We start from the raw sequence: 16,806 nt of genomic DNA, 5'->3' as shown, positions 1-16,806 counted from the left end.
TATTTTCAAAATCCTCTTTTATTTTTAAAATGTATCAACCACGGTTATTCTATATTTGTCTAACAAACCCCACACCTGAAATCTCTGCAGGGCCATTACTGCTATCTTGTGTTTTATTGACTTGATTTTTGTTCATGGTGCCCTAGTACCTTTGTATTTTTTGTGATTTGGACAGTGAACTGCTCGTTTTCCTGGAATTTTAGACACCTGGGGGCTGCTGTAGAACTGGAACCACTTTAGAAAAAGTCTTCAGCTGGAGATTTTTACAGACACAGGTGGCATGAATTCAGGCTGAAGCCCATGTAAGGGCTGACTTCTGGTTTTAAATTCCTGGGGTAGGGCACTTCCCCTCTGTCCATGCAAGGGTTGTGAAAGGAAAGTTTCCTTGTTGTCCTTTTTTGCACTGGAACATTTTTTTCTTTAATAACAGCTTTACTGAAATATAATTCTCATGCCATAAAATTCATCATTTTAAAGTATATAATTCAGTGATTTTTAGTACATTCACAGAGTTGTGCAACCACTACCACTATCTAATTTTAGAACATTTTCATCACTCCAAAAAGAAACTCCATCCCCGTTAGCAGTCACTTCCCAGTCCTTCCTTCCCCTAGCCCCTGGCAACCACTAATCCACTTTCTGTGTCTATGGATTTGCTTATTATGGACACTTTATAGAAATGGAATCATATTGTATGTAGCCTTTTAAAAGTGGCTTCTTTCACTTAAGATAATATTTAAAGGTTATATATGGCCACTTTCATATTTCATTAACTCTCACAATTCAGGGTATAGCCCTTGATGTCCTAACTTTACCTGAGTGTGACCTTGTGATTAAGTTTTGGCCATTAGAATGTGAGCAGAAATAAGGTATTTCACTTCTAGGTCATTTTCTTAAACGAAAGCTGCTTGCCTTCTTTTTCCTTTTTCCCCATTTCCATAGTCTGGCACAAGGTCTTGGTGATGGTGAGTTGGCTGAAACTACGTAAAGAGTATAGTCTTCAAATTAACAGAGAAAGAGAGTGGAGACCTAGCTCCCTGATCATCTTCTGGTGCACAGCCACAGGGTTAGTACCTCTGAAATACTGAAATTTATTGAAATAAACTCTGTTGAGGTTGGTCTTTCAGTTATATCAGTTTAGCCTGTGTGCTAACGTAATGAGAACACAGTGTCATTTATTTTGTCATTTGCCTACTGATTATTATTCCAATATTTTTAATAATACTACTGCTGCCATGAACATATATATCTTCGACTTCCTCTCCAATTATCTCCTTATAACACAATTCTAGAAGTAGGGTTGCTCGTTACCTATAATGTGTGGACATTATTAAGCCTCTTGACACATGTCTACAAATTTCCATTTAGAAAGATATCTTGTTTTACTCTCAACATCAGTGCAGAAGAGTGCTTTGTTTGCTCACTTAAAAAAACTTAAAAGATAATAACCTAAAAAGTGCTATTTGGTAACCTGCCTAGGGTAAATAATAGTAAGTAATGAATAGTGAAAACTATTCATTTTATTATTTGTATAAGTTCTGATGCTAACAAAACAACAACACGCATCTCTTCTAGTGACTTAAAGTAAGCATCCCTAAGCCTTTCAACTGGGAAACAATGGTAAAAATTGTATTATGTTTGCAATATAATTATCTTTAAATACACTGAAAATGCTAACATTTTCAGCATACGCTGAACTTATTTTGGATTTCTGACTTGCATTTCCTGAGCTATATTTATAATGCTATTTTCCCATTTCAGCTCAATATTTTCTCATTTATATTGTGGTTCTGTAGCAGAAAATGGTTTTCTCTTTTCATAAGCAACAGCAATTGTGAAAAATATTGTAAGTGGTGATTCGACACAAAACGAGGAGCTAATCCAATAACCCATCTCTTCTAAAGTAGCTAAATATTTCAGTGGGTTTCACAAAGATGATGAAGACAACAGCAACCCTAATTTTTGTTGTCTCATGTTGGTAGCTTTTATTCTGTAAGAATGATAAATACCATCAGATAATCTAATCATAGTCCAAGATACAAGTGTGCTTTAAAATAGAAGTTAATGAATACATGTTATAGGCCAGTTACAGTAAACACAGATATACACAAACACTGAAAACCGGTCATGAGTCAACCTACACATCCCATCCGTATGAATATAAAAGCTATCGTTTTCATTAAAATCTACCTCAAACATGATTTTTATTCAGGGCTGTGGGAGGCAGCCTGCAGGATGTCCCTCAATGATCCAACCTCATGGTACTCATGCCCTTGTGTAGCTCCCACTGAATAACCTATGTAACTATTATTGTGGAATGATGGAGTAGGACTTCTGAAGCTAGTTAATAAAAGATATTATGACTTCTGCCTGCCTCTCCCACATCACTCGCTCTGGAAACCAGCTGCCATGTCATGAGGACACTCAAGCAGCTTAATAGGGAGCTCCACAGGAAGAGAAAATACAGCCTGACTGACAACCAGCATTGACTGGCCAGCTGCAGTCAAGCCTTCAAATGACAGCAATCTCTGAGTGACACTGAACCAGAACGTCTCAGCTAAGTTGTTTCTGGGTTCCTGATCCATAGAAACTGTATGGCACAATAAGTGTTTATTGTTTGAAGCTGTAAAGGTTTAGGGTTATTTGTTACATAACCTGAAGAAGAAACTGAAAACAAAAGGTGACACCTTGATACTAAATTAAAATCTATATTCCCAAGCAACTTTTGATTCATCAAAAATTTATAACATCCCTATCATATATAAGAAGAGTCCTTTAACTTCTAACTGTAAAGCTGGTGCTTCTCTCCTGCGTAGACCCTCCAGCCTTCTGTGTTCAGCCTCCTTGCAAGGCACATACATACACCTCCCAGGACCCCCCACCCCAGGCTAGCGCGAAGGCAGAGGAGAGACTCACGAGATACATCAGCTCCATTCTGGGCTTTCCTGAGCTCTCAGTACATTTCCCATAACACCTCTGTATAACCATAAAAACCTCTCATACTCCTTTAGCACTAAATGAAGCTTAAAATACTTTATAAATGGTCCCCAAAATAAATCAGGGTAATGAAACAAAGGTAGTGCCTGTCTTCAAATTATATGCAATCGCACCATCCCTACTCCCTATTCCCACCTCAGGAAAGGCACAACCACCTGGAGAATTGCAATGATGTTTTTAAATTTCACAATTAACTTTAATTTCAAAATTCAAGAAAATTAACCTTCTTTAATTTTGAACATTAGCACCCCCACGGTACACTTTTATAGGGACTGATCCAGAGTCATCTCTAAAATTACAGTAAAAATAAGCTTCACTTCCACTGCCGCTGGCAAAGTAAACCAAAGAAAGGAAACAAGTATGACAGCTCAAAAAAAATCTGAAGTTTAGCTAGCAGCTGGGTCAAAAAGATTGGAAAAATCAAGGCTACAAATTGGTCTGTACAACTAATAGCAATTCAAAAGGTGGAAAATGCATCTCAGTGAAATGCAGCAACTGAGTGATTTTAAAGTAAGGCCTATTATACAAAAACATGCTCAGAGACCAAGACAGATACTATCTTCACAGCACTCAAGTCTGACAACTGAGGCGGGTTGGTTGAATCATGTGTTCACATGACTCAGAATGAAACTTGGTAGAACTTTCAGCTCATTGGTCCAGAGAGAATCAAATTTATAACAGCATAATTTGTAAACTGTCAGAATCCTTAGAGTATGAATTTGTTCCCAATCTGCAGTGGAGCAGCTGATACATACAAAATACATAATGAAGATTGATGCCCAGCTTTTTCTGTGGTTCCATGAAAAACAGATCCTTGCTGAGAAAACTTATATACAGTATTTATTGTAATATTTAGTTGGACCTATTCCAATCTTCTTAGGACATGGCAAAAATCAGGGCAACTCTAAAACTGCCATTGAGCTTCCCTACCCAGGCATCCATCTTCAAATCCTTGGCATTTTTGCAGAAAGGTAGTTGGTACTGACATGCTTTGAATGAAATCTGTAAACAGAAGAAATATTCGTGGCTAAAATCTCTTCTGGGAATGGTATAAATTGGAATGCAAAGTATGCTGAGTAAGATTTCGCAGGGCTATTTCCAAGGGGGGCAGGCTTGGAAGAACTGGGGCTGCCGTGGGTAGCAGAGTCAGAAACAAACAGAGAAGCGCCCCCAGAGATGATGACAATCTACTTGAGAGGGCCAACTTGGTGGCCTAGCCTAATTTCCCCTGGCACAAAGATAAGACTCAAAATTGGTAATAGTCCATTTTAAGATTATTTAAAAGGCAGCTGAATAAAAAGATTACTAGAGCAGAAAAATTCACCAAAGGTACCAGTGCTGGGAGCAAGAGGATTTAATTGGGAGTCAGCTGACTTATTTTCTTGTCCCAGCTCAGCCATTAATTAATTGGTCTTGTAAGCTTTAGCAAATCATTTAAAATGTCTGGGATTTGGTTTCCTCATCTGTATAATGAGAGGACAGGACAAGAATCTAGGACTTACTAGTTTGTACAAAATCAATATTGTGTTGAGGAAGATTCTCAGGCTGCTTGGAAACCCATTAGGAAAGGAGACGGTAATCAATTAGTAATGTCTGCCAGGACAAGGTGTGGTGGAAGAATGGCTGGAGAAGTGCACAGCCATTAGACTCAATCATCTTTAAGGGCACTTACAACTAGAACATTCTATCATTTATTCATTGAACACAACTAGCCAGAAGACCCATTGATAGGTTATTTCAACAAAACTACACCTTTAGGAAATATAAAGAGCTGAGTAACAAACAGAAAGAAAATTCTTTATTGTTAAAGCCTGTTAATTCAAAGAGGTAACAATGACTGTATCAAAGCAATGGATGTTCAATTAAAAAAAAATAAACAATTTAAAAAAATGGTAAGTACTAGGTTACACAGATACACAGATAAAACTCCAAGATCATGATCAGAAGATGGCTTTGCATTTCACAGGCCTGAGGCAATATTAACTGTCACAGGTATAAGAGCTGTCATAGGTATAATAGCAAGTACTTCATTAAAGCCCCTATACTTGGCCTGTTACATCATTGTAAAATTCTAAACAGCTAGAGCAGCATTTTAAAACTGATGTAAGCTTTACATCGTAAATTTGAAAAGAAAATGCAATAAGAAATAGAGCGGGCAATGGACTGCCACATTTTTAATCAGTAGCATTGCCGCTGTTATTAATCTATTTCTCAAGTGCTATCAGTTAACAAAAGCTTAGTTAAAAATGTAGATTAATCAAACAACAAATCAGAAATGATTTAAAGTAATTTTAGGCCAGACAATTTACACATTCATAAAAAATACTTTAAAGTACTTTTTGATGAAGTTGTAAAAAAATAGAAGTATAGGGAAACCACACTGAAATGAATTCAAATGCATTTCTTTATGAGACTTAGCACTAAGTTATCTGACCATAGTGGATGGCCTGTCCTTGGATCAAGGGTATGTGAAACCCAGTGGCAAGAGAATATGTTAATCATAAATATCAATATCACTGACTTTTTCAAGGTAATAAAACCTGCTTAAGTCCATATGATAGTTTGAGCTTTACTTGAACACTGAGAATAAAATAAAATTGGTATTCAAAAAAATAAGCAAAATCTGTCTTCATAAATTCTTGGAAACCTAGATTACGCTAATATATTTTTTCTAATAAACATCACCAAATATCATTTTGTAATAGAATGAACAAAACTATAAACATTTAAGGTCTTTTTTTTTCTTTTGGTCCCAGAATCCATCTTTAAGCATCTGAATGGGAAGAATATTTTTCTTAGTTCCAAGCTAATCTTTTAAAACTCCGATTTTGGGTTTACTTTTAAATCTATTAAATACATATGTTGTTTGAGATTTTCTGGCTCTAGGGATAGTGTTAAGTTATTCTGACATATCTTTGGCCTTAAAATAGGTTGCTATTTGTAACACTGGAAACAATGGACTAAATTATTTACCCATTGAAACAAAATATTTTTTGAGCCAGGTACCATTCTAGGTGCTAGAGCAGTGAACAATACAGAAGTTTCTGTCTGCACGGTTTATATTCTAGCAGTTGAAGATAGCTAGTAAATAAGGAAGCAAATAAATAATTTCAGGTAGTGGTAGTTGACATGAAGAAAAAAATACCAGAGTGATAAGACAGAGAAAAATTAAGTGGAATCAGGCATTTGACTAGCTAGTCAGGGAAAGGAGAGCCAGCTTCATAAGGATGTGACACGTATGACTGCACAGAACCCCACACTTAGAAGAGCTGACACATGGTTTAATGCTCTGCTGTCACTTCCTGAAACTTTTAATAAGAGGCCTTGCACGTTCCTTTTACACTGAGCCCTATGTAGCCAGGTCTTGCAGAGTACGATTGTGTTTTTTTTAAAACATTTTATTCAAGCACCCAGTAAACATCAAACCTCCAGTGCTCCCCCACCCTCTGTGAATTCTTCTCATGTAGGCATGGGTCTACCGGAAGGAAGTTGTGTCTGCTGACGGCTCCGATGGTGAAGAATGACGACACAGTGGCCTCAAAGGTACAGAGAGTTTTGTATCTGACATCCTTAAAACCAAGACACGGGGTATTTTACTTCCAAAGTGAAGAGTGCGTGTTCCGGCCTAGCTGTCAATCCAGAAAGTATGCACTACGGAAGGATCCATGTGGACTCGGCACAGTTGTTCTCATACACGATCTCCCTTGAGTGAGGGGGGAGTCTAACTACAAAACGTGCCATTTTCAAAGCACTCATTTAAAGCATTATTATTATTATTTCAAAGCATTATTTAAAGTGTGTAAGGATGAAAAGTAGAACTCTGCCACTTATCTTAAAAGAAAGCGCAAGTTCCAGGAGTTTTTGTTGTCTGACTAACAGAACATGCAAATTCAGGCAGTGAGGTCCTCAAGGAATGACATGCATCTTTCCCTGTTGTCTGCCCTGTGGTCCTGTATCTCCTAAGCACTTATTATATTTCCTTTAAAGATATAAGACACTTACTTTGCTTACAAAGGCAATCCAAGTGTGAATAAATAAATGTATTATCTCTTAACACCCCCCTTCCATGTTCCTTTAAATAGAAAAATGTGCTAAATGTCCCTTCATATCCTGTTGGGCAACAGCTGTCCCACCTATGGTTTTAAAAACAGACTGTAACTCGATCTTCTGAAATCCTTTCTTGAACTGGATTCTGTTGAAGAAGTCCTGGGAAAAAAGTCCTATTGATATTGTTGGTAGTCTCCAAAAGGTGAGGATGGTAATTGGGCTGAAGGCAACTGGGAGGGGTTTTCAGCAAACTGAGGACCACTGGGAAATTGTGCAGAGGCAAATCTTGTCAACAAGATACCAGCTCCTTCAGTTAAAGCTAGGAGAATGCCACCCATCGCGGCTGACCCGACCATGGCCACTGGTCCATTTCTCCTGGCCAGGATGGCTCCTGTTAAGGCACCACTTGTGATGGAGTTCCAGGGGGTCTTCCTTCCCTCTGACCTGAACCATACTGGAGTCAATCATGGAAAGCTCCCCAAACTGCAAAGCTCCCTCCCAGCTGCGGAGCCCTGGTTTTAGCAGCTGTCAAATTCGTGTGCAGTCTGTGGTTTACTCCCACTGGAGAATTGCGAAAGCCTTTGATTGCTTGAAAGATACCACCACCTATAGTACCTATCGTAAAGCCCCCCCCCCACAGTCATCCACAATTTGCCAGGGGCATGGCTCCCATGCATACTCCTCCATCTTGGCTCCGGCAGCCGAGAAGTAAGGTCTGAATGACAAAAAGGGGCTAGATCTATGCGACAACAGTGGAAGGACATTCTTTGAGAGGGAACAGCGATATTCTGTTGCTGCAAAACAGCAGGGTTTCTCAATCTTGACATATTTGAGAAACAGAAAGAAGACTAAGTCGATTGATGCATGGAAGTAAGAGAAATGCAGTGGTAGCAGATGAGGCCAGAGAAGTACTTAAGGGCCAGTTCATATAGTCTTGTAGGAGACTGGATTTTTATGTACGCACAAGGATAGTGTACCTGATGATAAGGTGTATGAAAAGAAAAATCAACCCACTGGCAGAGAGACACGAGAAAACGTGTCTGTTTTGGTGTAAACTGAGGTTGAAACACTATATATTATGTGCTTGTGTGTGTGTATGTCTTGTGAATATATATACACACATATCTATATACTATATATATTTAACTATCTTGAGCATTTATATCCATAGGCCAAATATCATATCCGATTGAGGTTTCTTAGCGTACGATGAATAATCTAGGAATGTCCAATTAGAGGCGTTAACACAAAAATATGTCCTAGGACAGTTAACCCAGTAGAAGGGCAACTCAACCAGTGTGGAGTTAACCAAGATCATTACATATGAAAAGAGGCCTCACTGTCGTTATCTTCCATGGGCCCCCTGGGATACTAGGAAGACAGAAATTTCTAAATTTATTTGTAATAACGTTTGGAAAAGAGGAGGAATGTACCGCCACCCCACGGGCCCCCACCTAAAGTACAGGGCACAGGGCAACCACTCTAGGTGCCCTTTTACGGGACCAGCCTGCAGGCTGGTGACAGTCCTGCAGTATCTAACAGAAGCAAATGCAAAAACATCTCTGGAACGACAAGCTCTTAACTCAGGCTATACAGGGCTGCCACAGATAAAACTGTGCTGAAAATGAACTTACGTTACAATTACACAGAACACATAAGGAAACAGTCTACTGGGATCAATTGCCAGTAGATGATAACAGCAGACAACAACAAATAGAATCAGAGTTGCAAAAACTTTAGACTGTCAAACTATCACCTAGAAGCAAAAAATTAAGCATGATTCAATGATTTAAATGAGATATCTAAAATATGCAAAAATAAAACACTATAAAAATATTCAGATTTGAAAAAGAATCAAATATAACATCAAAAAAATATATATAGTCATAGAAAAAAACCCTTCATAGATGTGCTAATCAGCAGATTAGACCTCGTGAAGAAACTTAGAGAACTGGAGGAAGGATCTGATAAAATTCCCCAGAACATGACACTAAGAAAGATGACGTAAGAGACAGAGAGGGCAGAGGTCACCAGGCACGTCACTGGAATGCCAGCAAGACAGAAGCCGGAGAGCTTGAGGAGGGACAATATTAGAAGACACAGTGTCTGGGAGTTTTTCATAACTGATGAAAAACAACACTCTCCATATTTAGAAAGAACATTTATTCCTTAGCAGGATAAATAAAATTAAATTTGCATCAAGGGATGTCACTGTGAAACTACAGAATCCTAAAGAAAAGGACCAGAGCTTAAAGCATCCAAAGATGGCAAAGACCACTTCAAAAGGAAAGAACCCCCCTGGTGGCAGACCATTCAGAAGACCCTGGAATAATACTATGAAAGTGCGGGGACAAAAGAAGCGTCAGTCTAGATTTTTATGTCTAGGTTACCATGATTTAAGAGTGACAGAAAAATAAAGTAAATTTTCAGATAAAGCTTGGGAGACTCTACTACGAATACTCTTGCAGAAAAGCTTCTAAGGATACAGAATATGTATATTGCTTCTTACATATTCGTATATCTATGAACATGAGCTCAGAAAATAGAAAAAGATGAAACAAGAAATTATGAACAAAAAACTAGTGTGAATGTGCATAAATGTAAACAAGCTGTGACTTGAAGAGACAGCTGGTTAGAATGGTGGGAAAAAACACCATATATGCTCTTGAGAAGACACATAAACATATGGATGCAGACAGTTGCAATATTTATGAAGAAAAAAGATATAACAAACAAATATTAACAAAAAGAAAACTGGTGAAACGACACAATAATAGACATAATGGATTTTAAGGCAAAGATAGTTATTAAGGATTAAGGGTACTTAATAATAAAGGGTTCATTTCATCACAAAAATATAATAGTTCTAATCTTGTAAATGCCTGATTGAATATACTTCAAGCTATGGAAGGCAACACTGCAGGATGTCAAAGAAAAACTGACAACTTCATAATCATAATGATAGAGTTTAACATTCATTCTCAGAAACTGTTAGATTAATAATAATAATAATCTGTCAAAACCAATTTATTTCCAAACTAATGTAACGCTTATTAAATAGCTTTAGTATTCCCTGATTCCTCTGCTCTTAGCTTATTCTGCCACTTGTGGTAATGCAAGATAAAATAAAGGTGATACAGATTGGGTAATTAACTAATTTACCCAAGAAATATTTACTACAGGACCTCGAGGCTCCAGGCACTGTTCTAGTCTATGGTGTCACAGCACTAACAGAAAAGGTCACTGCTCTCCTGGAGCTTACATTCTAGATGGGCACACAGAAAACTAACAGATAACCATATAAAACGTTAAATGTGTATATTTAGACATTAAATGTCAACATAGTAATATAAATACTAAAAAGAAAATTAAAGCAGAGTGAGTAGTGCAGGAGTTGGGTGCATAGTTTGTTACCTTACAGGGCTCTCAACTAAGCACCCGATGCTCAGGTGATGAGGGAGCAGAGAAGCAAGAGGGTGCTCCCTGCAGGTCTCTGAAGGGACAGCTGTCCAGGCAGGTAGGAAACCAAAGATGGAAGCCTGCTCTGCCTCTGCAAGAACAGCCAGAACTGAGGCTGCAGTGGAGGGAGCGAGAGAGACAGCGTTGGGAGGGCAGCTCAGAGAGGTGTGTGTCAGGGTGCTCAGAGGGTGCAGCACTTTCTAGGGTGCGGTTTTTATTCTCAGTGACGTGGGAAGCCATTGCAGAGTGAATGGAAGAGCAGTGTGATCTGGCTTCCAGTTTTAAAGGGTCACTGTGGCTGTTTTGTGGAGAACACGGTGGTGGGGAGGGTGCGGGGGCCAGGGCTGAAGCAGGGAGCCGGGCAGGAGGCTTCTGTAGTAATCCAGAGGCAAGACAACAGTGGCCGAGACCAGGGCGCAAGCAGGAGAAGGGACAGGAGGAGAGGGATTCTGGGTCTATCGTGAAGATGGATAAAGGATGAGTCTTTCCAGGCAGCAGCAGCCACCCATGTTATACTCTCTCAGGTTCTTAATGCCTCGGATTTGTTTTTCTTTTCAGTGTCTCCACTCCCATAGGCTATTGGGTCTGAAACAACTGTATTTAAAAACTGATCAACTGCAACATGCTTTTAAAAAAAAAGCTTTGAAGAAGTTGTAAATACCGCTGAGAGCTCTCTTTGAAAATCCATTCCGCATAAATAACCTGCTCATTAAAAGGCAAAGGGAGTGAAGGGCGTTGGGGGGTGGCACCGCCTCAGTAACTCAGGCACCGAGGAAACTGGATCTGAGCGGGCAAGTCAGAGGCAAGGTCTTAGACAAATGGCAGAGAAAGAGGAGTTTCCTGGCCCTTTCTCCACTGTTTGCTGAACGGAAAAAGGAAAGATAGCTGAATGGTTGTTTTGGAGACACAGGCAGACAGCAGAAAGCTGTGCACAGAATCTGCCTAGTTCCACAGGTAACTGGACAAACCAGCAAGAGACAACTGAAGTCTAGTGTATTCATTAAACACTTGCCTCAGTAATAGCAGCTTTCCTGCAATTTTTACAGCCTTCTTTCTGATGCTGACTGCTGTATGAGAAAGCTTACAGTGACAAAATCTTAGCTGCGGCAGAAGAGAGGATTTAAAAATCACAAAACCAATCAGTAGATGAATGTATAATACAGTTTCACAAGGGCTCCTGAGAATGAGATTTCACGAACTAAAAATTAAGAAAAAGACTGCTGACAAATTTACATTTCAGAATTGACTCGTCTGATCTTGCCTGGAACCTCTGAAGCTGAAAAATTAGACCAAAAGCTCTCAGTCTGCTTGCAAAGGGAATGAAGAACCAAACTTTTGCCCAACAAATTGTAAGGCGCTCTTAAGGTGAATATCTAACTGATGGGTGGTGCCCGAGGAATCGCCCTTTTCCAGGATAAAATGGTGTTCTGTCCCTTTCTCCTAAATGCTACTGGATGCATTTTCCCCTGGACTCTAATTAGAAGCTACACAGGATGCTGATTGCATTTATCATTACCTGCAAACTATAAAATGTCCATCAAAAGTCAGGTTCTCAGTTGTGAGCAAATCTAACCCAAGATAGACCTCAGTGCTACATAAGTGAAACTCCACTGTACTTGAAAAGATAGAACTTCCTCAAGCAAACGTCCTTATGGTTAAACAGACTAAGGAAAAAGATCTGAAAGTACTTCAGACAGTATACAAAGAGGTAATATTGCAAAATTTGAGAATTCTCTAAAGTGCTTAAATTTTGGGGGGAAACGTAATTTAGTTGTTAGAAGTTTTGTCATGTAATGATGAAATCAAGCTATTTGAAAATAACTTTCTAGAAGTTAAAACTGCAAACAACCCAGATGGCCTTCAATGGGTGAACAGTTAAACAAACAATGGTACATCCAGTACCACGCAATACTAGTCAGCAGTAAAAAGGAACAAACTATTGTTACGTCACCATGAATCTCCAGGGAATTATGCTGAGAAAAAAGCCAATCCCCAAAGGTTACACACTGTACAATCCATTTATTAAACATTCTTGAAATGATGAAATTATTGAAATGGAAAAGATATTAGTGGCTGTCAGCGGTTGAGGACAGGGGTGGAGAGGTTTGTGGGGAGGGGAGCAGGAGGAAAGTGGGTGTGGTTATAACAGAGCAATACCAGGGATCCTTGTGGTGATGGCATTGTATCTTGACTGTGCTGGTGGATACAAACCTACACATGTGACAGCACACACACGTGTGATAGAACACAAACTGGGGAAGTCGCTAAATAAGATCGGTGGACTGCAACAATGTCAGTATCCAGGTTGTGCTACTGTGGTATAGTCACATGCAAGATGTTATCATTGAGGGAAACTGGGCAAAGAGTACATGGGATCTCTTTCTATTATTTCTTAAAACTATATGTAAATCTAGAATTATTTAAAAGTAAAAAGTTTAATTTGAAAAAAGTAAAGAGTGGCTGGAAGACTTGATAAACATATCAGTTTGACTACTGATTCACTGTCAAAGGTAAACTGATAAAGTTTTTCAGAATTTGGCTTTTAATAACAATATCAGGAGAATCTTGCAGTGGCTAATGGTGTCACCAAATGCTGCTTACTAAATGTAGAATTATTCTGCCCTTTGAAAATAGCTAGAAAAATACAGTTTTGTATGTTAGGGCAACTCTTAGAAGCCAAGTAATCCAGGAATTCAATCGCCTATTGATGTATAACATACATAACATAAACTCATTTTAAGTGTGTAAATCAATGAGTTTTGAGAATGTATAGACCGGTGTAACCACCATCACCACAAAGAAGATACTGAGCATTTCCATAGCTCCACAAAGTTCCCTCATGTCCAGTCCTAGTGAATAACTTATCTGCCTTTGGTCACTAGAGACTAGTTTTGCTTTTCGAGAATTTCATAGAAAGACAACTATATAGTACATATTGTTTTGTGTCTAGATTCTTCTGTCTAGCATAATGTTTTGAAATTCTACCAGGTTACTGGACATAGCAGTCATTCATTTTGATTATATCTGGGTGGTATTTAACTGTACAGATGTACCATAATCTGTTTATCCATTCACTTATTGAAGTAACATTTGGGGTAGTTTTCAGTTTTGTCAATTATGAATAAGGCTGATATGAACAAGAGCATATAAACCTTTGTTGGGCATGTTTTATTTCACTTGAGTGAATATGTAGTAGCTAAATTACTGGATTGCACAGAAAATTACGATAAACTTTATAAGAAACTTCCAAAATGATTTCCAAAGTGTTTGTACCAGTTTACACTCCCACCAGCAGCATGCTTCACAACCTCACCAACACTTAGTATTGTCCATCTTTTCCTTTTAGCTATTCTGGTGGGTGTGCTGTGTTATCAGACTGTTTTAATTTTGATGAACTCCAACATATCATCTTTTTCTTTTTTCTTGTTTGTGCTTTTTGAATCCTATCTAAAAATTATCTGCCTCCTCTGAAGTCACAAAGATTTCCTCCTATGTCTTCTTATACAAGATTTATGATTTTAGCTTTTAAATTTAGGTCTATGATCCATTTTAAATTATTTATTGTTTATGGTGTGAGGTAAGGATTGAGGTCCATTTCCCCCTGATACTGACAGACAACTGTTCTAGCACTATTTGTTGAAAAGACTATCCTTTCCTCACTGAACCAACTTTCTATCTTTGTGGAAAATCGATTGGCCATACATGTATGGATCTATTTCTGGACTCTATTCTGTTTCATTCATGTATACATCTGTTCTACCAATTCTATGTTGTCTTGATTACTGTAACTTTATAGTAAGTTTTGAAATCGTTTAAGCCAAATCCTCTTGTTGTCCTTTTTCAAAAATGCTTTGGCCACTCCAGTTCTTTTGCATTTCCAAATAAATCTTAGAATGAACTTGCCATTTTTTACAGAATAGCCTGTTAGGATTTTAATTGGGATTATTTGAATGTATAAATCAATTTGGAGAAGACTGATAACTCAACAACATTGAGTCTTCTAATTCAAGAGCCTGGTATATTTCTCTAGTTAGTTCTTCTTCAATTTCATTCAGCAATATTTTGTAATGTTCAGTGTAGTGATCTTGATATTTCTTGTTAAATTTATCTTTAAGAATTTATATGTTTTGATGCTAGTATAATTAGCCTTGCTTTAAAACCATTTCATTTGCCAGTTGTTAATAAATAAAATCTATTTTTGTACATTGACATTTTTCTGAGATCTTGATAACTTCACTTATTTGTTCTAGTAGTTTTTTTTTTTTTTTGCTGGGGAGGATTCCCCATGAGCTAACATTTGTTGCCAATCTTCCTCCTTTTGCTTGAGGAAGATTTGCCCTGAGCTAACATCCACGCCAATCTTCCTCTATTCTGTGTGTGGGTCACTGCCACAGCATGGCTGCCAACGAGCAGTGTAGGTCTGCGCCCAGGAACTGGACCTGGGCTACTGAAGCAGGGTGTGCCAAACTTAACCACTAGGCCCTGGGGCTGGCCCCTGTTCTGGTAGCTTTTATGTAAAAATAACGTCAACTGAAAATAGAGTACATCTTCCTTTCCAACCTGTATGCCTTGTCTCGCCTTATTACACTGGCCAGGACCTCCAGTAAAATGTTGCACAGAAGTGGTAAACTGGACATGTTTACATTGTTACTAATCTTAGAGGGAAATATTCAGTTTTTCACCATTAAGTATGAAGCTGGTAGTAGGTTTTTCACAAATGTCCTTTAAAAGGTTGAGGACATTTCCCTCCAATCCTAGCCTTCTGAGAGGTTTTATCATAAATGGATGTTGAACTTCATCAAATTCTTTTTTCTGCATTTATTGAGATGGTATCCTTTATTCTTTACATACGATGAATTATATCAATTGGTTTCAAATGTTAAATCACCCTTGCATTCCTTTATATTGCTAGATTCAATTTGAGAATTTCTATGTGTATACATATAAGGAATATTGGGATGTTGGTCTGTAATTTTTCCCTTCTTGTAGTTTTTGTATGGTTTTGGTACCAAGATGATATCAGCCTTATGAGTTGGGAAGTTGTTCCTCCCACCTCCCCCAGCTATTTTCTAAAAGAGTTTATGTAGGATTAATATTATTTCTTCCTTAAATATCTGTTATTCACCAATAAAGCCATCTGGGTCTGGGGTTCTCTTTTTGGGAAGGTTATTAATTATAAACTTGATTTTAAAAATAGATATAAGAAGACTTAGGTTTTCTATTTTTTATGTGTCAGTTTTGGAAATTTGTGTCTTCAAAAATTTTGCTGGGGGCTAGCCTGGTGGCGCAGTCATTAGGTCCACACGTCTGCTTCAGTGGCCCAGGGTTCTCTGGTTCGGATCCCAGGTGTGGACCTATACACCGCTTGTCAGGCCATGCTGTGGCAGGCGTCCCCACATATAAAGTAGAGGAAGATGGGCCCGGATGTTAGCTCAGGGTTAGTCTTCCTCAGCAAAAAGAGGATTGGCAGCAGATGTTAGCTCAGGGCTAATCTTCCTCAAAAAAAAAATTTTGTTCATTTCATCTAAGTCCTCTCTCTTAATTCTAATAGTGGTGAGTTATGACGTCTTCTGTCTCTTTTTCCCCCCTTGATGAGTCTAGGCATAACTTAGTCAACTTTACTGACCTCTTAAAAAATAGCTTTCGATTTCACTTACTTTATTTACTGAGTTCCCATTTTCTATTTTATTGATTTCTGCTCTGTATTATTTCTTTTCTTCTACTTTGGGTTTTATTAGTTATTCATTTTCTAGCTTCATAATTGGAAGTTTAGATCATTGATGATTTTAGACTTTTCTTATTTTCTAATATAATTATTTTAAACTATACATTTGTCCTGAGCATTGCTTTATGCTGCAACACAACATTTTTTATATATTTTCACTGGGTTCAAAATATTTCCTAATTTATCTTTTGATTTCTTCTTTATACCATGGATTACTTGGAAGTGTGCTTGTTTAATTTCCAAATATTTGGGAATTTTTGCAAAAGCTTTTTTTTTTTTTTTTTTACTGATTTCTAAGTTAATTTTATTGTGGTCAGAGAATGTACTTTGCATGAATTCAATTACAGGATATTTTTCAGACTTGTCTTATAGCCCAGAATACTGTAGATCTTAGTAATGTTCCATATTCATTTGAAAAAACTATGGATTCTGCTGTTGTTGGGTGGAATGTCCTGTAAATGTCCAGCTGGTTGACAGTATTGTTCAAGCCTTCTGTGTCTTTACTATTTTTATCTATTTGTTCTATCAATTACTGAGAGAGAGTAGTGAAAAACTCTCCAATTAATTGTGGATTCAGT

At 38.0% G+C, this 16,806-nt stretch overlaps 1 protein-coding gene and 1 pseudogene across 46 annotated transcripts in view; both read right to left on the bottom strand.

Annotated features, from left to right (window-relative positions):
- LOC138922534 (uncharacterized) overlaps window positions 1–16,806 on the bottom strand; it is a 150,228-nt gene that overhangs the window by 39,733 nt on the left and 93,689 nt on the right. The gene's annotated exons all lie outside the window — the stretch shown is intronic.
- Window positions 7,112–7,949, bottom strand: LOC138922536 (mitochondrial import inner membrane translocase subunit Tim17-A pseudogene; annotated as a pseudogene).

The sequence above is a fragment of the Equus caballus genome, unplaced genomic scaffold, assembly GCF_041296265.1.
Source record: "Equus caballus isolate H_3958 breed thoroughbred unplaced genomic scaffold, TB-T2T haplotype2-0001077, whole genome shotgun sequence".
NCBI classification, from domain to species: Eukaryota; Metazoa; Chordata; class Mammalia; order Perissodactyla; family Equidae; genus Equus; species Equus caballus.
Note: the sequence above shows the minus strand (reverse complement) of the source record. Positions and strands in the feature narration are given on the sequence as shown.